Below are 4,804 nucleotides of genomic sequence, written 5' to 3'. Positions count from 1 at the left end.
TAGATGGGAAAATCGTTAATTTATATTAAGGGCTCGTTTGGTTCGCAGGAAAAGGAGGGGGGAAAGTGTGGTCAACGGGAAAGTAATGAAATGCCTCTTGTTTGGTTGGAGTTTTCAAACGAGAGAGATGGGAAAGTTGTATTCCCATGGGAATATGATTCCCACATTTCATGGAAAAGTCTTTCCCATGAGAAACATGGGAAAGTTACTTTCCCATGAGGTGGGAATCACTCCTTTTTTATTTTTTCCCAAAAAGACCCTTCAGCATTAAAGAAGCATTAAAGAGGCATTAAAGACCTAATTTTTATTAAGGGCATAATAGGAATTATACTTAACTTTCCTAGGAAAGTGGATGGTCAACCAAACATAAGCACTTTGGAAATTTGTCACTTTCCCATGGTTAACCAAACATGCCAAAAGTACTTTCCTAGGTATCCTCTTCCTAGGAATCTGATTCCCAGGAATCATATTCCTAGGAGGAAAAATACTTCCCGCGAACCAAACGAGCCCTAAGTAGTAAGTAGTCGGCGCTAAGTAGCGCATGACTCGTGAAATAAGTACTGGCAAGTAGATTTTTAATAATTTAGATTACCTTTAGGCCAATAAGAAGGTTCACAAATAGGTGGAACATTATTCGATGGCTCAAAAGGAGCTTGGACGGTGCTCTGCCTGGATCATAACGCAAATTTGCTGCTTTAAGTGCATCTGAAATCGAGATGTTTAAAGAATCGAGATATGGTTTGGAAGTGTGCACTAATTTTTTTTAATTTCAAATTAAATTAGTGTGGTTAGTAACTTTATATTCATTACTGTGCATTAAGAGTAGTGCCTGCAAGGTTATTTCCCATCAACATGGCAGCGCAATGGACTTGAAAATTTCTATGCGGGCCTGGGATTGCTCACACTCGACCATGTTTCAAGGTCCGAATCGGGTGAGGGCTCATTGTTCCACGGGCTTTGACCTGGCATAATTGTTAAATAGTTTGCCAGTTAATGGAGTAGCCGAAGCTCAGGTTCCGGAGCTGCCTTATATTAATGGGTTATTAGCCCATGCAGAGATGCATTCATGGCCTATCAAGATAGACCCATACTTTTTAGCCTATTAAGTATGGACCGCTTCTCAAAATATAATGGCGAAGCCATCAGAAAACAGTTCATTTCCTTATTATTGCAACTGAGCCTGGGTGAAGCGGCTAACGGATGGTGATGATAAGCAGTGTTTATGATTATGAACACGATTTAGAATATTTATATGGACACGATTTTCATTAAACAGGTACCAATTTAAAACAGGTTGCATGAACGACTGAACTATTTCATTGGTAGCCCCATTAACAGAGAAATTACAACCTATTACGCTTGCTAAATAAGACCTAATCCCGGTGCCCCCCATGCAGAGACCAAGGAGCAACAAGTAATCCCAGCTGTTTTAGCTCATGTTTTATTGAGTATCTGTCTCCAAAAAAAAATAAGTTGTGCACAGTACTTATTATGCCCTTAATAAAGCAAATAAACTTACCTCATTTTATCTAAAAGCTTAAAAGCATTTTTTTAAATTTAAAAAAAATATCCTAATTCTCAAAGGAAATTGAATTTTTTCTATACATCCCACGTAGAATTTTCTTTTCTATAAAATGTGAAAAAATCTTATTCTCACAAAAAAAAACTATTTTTCTATCTTTTTCCTTTGAAAATTCTAATCAAGCACCAGCCATCTCTCTATTTTTTGTTGATCCTACTTTCCTCCTCCTATTTTCCACGAACCAAACGAGTCCTAAATTTAAAATGGTTCATTGTCCTGAATCTGTCAATTGTAGACCAAAGATTAATATTGTCCTAAAAATGACATGTAACTTCCGATCGTGCTGATTGACACCAAATTCATTTGCTTCGTGGCCATTACCAAATACTCAATCTTCTTGAAAGAACCAGTGCTTCCGCAAAAGGATTCCCTTTTCTCAGCGATCAAACCAGCTACAGTACTCTATAAATCACGGAATTTTTTATCCTACAAACAGAAATAGTTCATAAAAAAGTGGCTTATCACTATTTTCTACGGAACAATATATATATGTGAGCACGGATGTGCACATTCTTCTGAAGGAGATGCAATACAAAATTAAAAACAACCATAATAACAATTAGGAAACAAGAACCGAGATTCACCCCAGTGATGGAACCCAATTCACGAAACAATAAAGGGCATTAGACAAAGAATTTTGTGGATGCAATATGCATGCATTCATGCATGCATGCATGTATGGTTTTTTTTATTTCTTTCCTTCGGCAAGGCACACAGCCATTGCATAGATATAACCAGATAGAATAGAAGATGAAAGCTGGCCTCTTCATGAATGTGAGAATCAAATTTACTGTATCATAATGGAATGAAGGCATGAAGACTGGTGTTGGTTTATTAATAAAATATTTAATTTAAAATTTTGAGATGTTAGAATTTTATATTAGATATTTATCAAATTATAAACTTAGTTAAATATAAAAACTCGGACTCCCAAATAACTTGGTATACTAAATACATAGATTTAATTTTTTATCTTTATCTCTCTCTTCTCTTAAAATTCTACGAAAATTTTATGGACATCTCTCTCACACGGTATCTTAAAAAGAAGCATAGAGATGCATTTTATGGACATATCTCTCGCACGATATCTTAAAAAGAAGTATAGAGATGCTTTCTCTTCTCACAAGACATCCTGAGGGATGTCTCACAAACGGACTCTTCGAAAGACTTTCATAGATGAAAAGATACATTCTTATGAAAAGATGCATCTGATCTGATGGTGATCCTAAGGGACACAATCTTTGATGAATGGATAGATTATAAGAAATGATATATTCAACAAAAGGATGTTTAAGCATCTAATCATACTCATCCTTTCACGTCTATAAATAAAAAAGGATCGTACTTTCTATCCATCATAACATCTTTTCTTTCATATAAATAACTCTAAATTAGAGAAGAGAATTAAGAGCACCATGTGAGTGAACACAAGTGCACCCAATAAGCATTTGAGAAGAAGATTGTGTCCATATATAAGAGGATTGAGAGAGATTGCTTCAATCAAATTTGCTGATTTTCAACGCATTTGGATTTAGCTAGTTCAGGTTCGACCATGATTCTCCTTTGTTAATTAGAGTGCACTTAAAAAAAAAATGGTTTATAGTAGATCGTCATCAATTATTTGCATCTGAGCAAGATGAATTCTATTATAAAGAAAGCACCTTTCATAGCATGCCTCAAACAAAGCGACATCAAAACTGAATTTATTTATTTAATATGTACAGAAAACTATTAATTAAATATTAAAAATAAAATAATAAAATTACATGAAGGAGATTTATAGGATTTTAGCATGCAGATTATTTTCCAACAATTAGATTTGAGGGAAATCTTAAAAGAGTAGTTCATTAAGTTGGAGCACGTTACACCCAATAACAACTTCAGGTAGACTAGCTACATATCAAATTGACGATATCTAAAGTATGCATTGTAACAAAGAATAGTCCCATATGAACTAGCATTATTGAGGATGGCACAACTAAAACAAAGAAACACACTTCGATTACGTTGGTTCCTCATGGCTTCTTGAACAAAGCATCATGTTTCTTGAGAGAGCTGCCACCACCTCCACCACCACCTGCGCCCCCTCCAACTCCACCACCCACTCCACCACCTCCGCCATGTCCACCACCACCGCCACCGCCACCCACTCCACCACCTCCACCTGCGCCCCCTCCAATTCCACCACCCACTCCACCACCTCCGCCATGTCCACCGCCAATACCTTTCTCACCCTTTCCTTTATGACGGTTCTTTTTACATCCCTTGCAACGATGATGACTACCCTTCCCAAATGCCCCACTACCACCAATTCCACCTCCTCCTCCAACTCCACCACCAATGCCAACGCCTGCACCACCTCCTCCACCAGCTCCGACACCAATCTCGTGCCCAGCTCCGCCTCCTCCACCAAACCCGCCACCAGTTCCACCACCTGAACCACCTCCTCCACCAACACCAACTCCACCTCCGCCTCCTGTACCAGTACCACCTCCTCCAGCAAAACCACCGCCAGCTCCTCCTCCGGCACCACCACCAATGCCACCGCCTCCACCAAACCCACCACCAGCTCCACCACCAGCACCAACACCAACACCAACGCCAACACCAACACCAACGCCAATGCCACCGCCTGCACCAGCACCACCACCTCCACCAACTCCAACCCCGACTCCGCCACCTACCCCGACGCCCACGCCAGTGCCACCACCACCTATACCAATCCCGCCTCCAGCACCGGCACCTCCACCTATTCCGACGCCCCCATGCCCACCTTTGCCAATGCCACCACCAATTCCTCCACCTGCTCCGATCCCACCACCACTTCGGCCAATCCCTCCACCAACTCCGCCACCGGCTCCGTGGCCACCACCAATTCCACCACCACCCGCACCAATGCCGCCGCCAGCTCCCCCCCTCCACCAACGCCCCCACCGATCCCACCACCAGCTCCACCGCCAGCTCCACCACCTCCACCAGCGCCTCCCCTACCAACACAGTCCTTAAGCCTTCCCTTGCCGACCCCCACTCGCATCTCTCCCAGCATAGGCTTCCCAAAGCTAAAACGCCTGCCATCACCGAAACTAGACGAATGCCCAAAACTCCAACCGTTCGAACCGCCTCCCCTGAAACCACCACCACCGCTCCAGCCCGAGCCGGACTCAAAGAAGAACTCCGGCCTCTTCGCCTTCCCGTCATCCTTTCTCCCACCATTCGTCAAGC

Source organism: Phoenix dactylifera, chromosome 8, assembly GCF_009389715.1.
Source record: "Phoenix dactylifera cultivar Barhee BC4 chromosome 8, palm_55x_up_171113_PBpolish2nd_filt_p, whole genome shotgun sequence".
In the NCBI taxonomy this organism is placed as follows: Eukaryota; Viridiplantae; Streptophyta; class Magnoliopsida; order Arecales; family Arecaceae; genus Phoenix; species Phoenix dactylifera.
Note: the sequence above shows the minus strand (reverse complement) of the source record.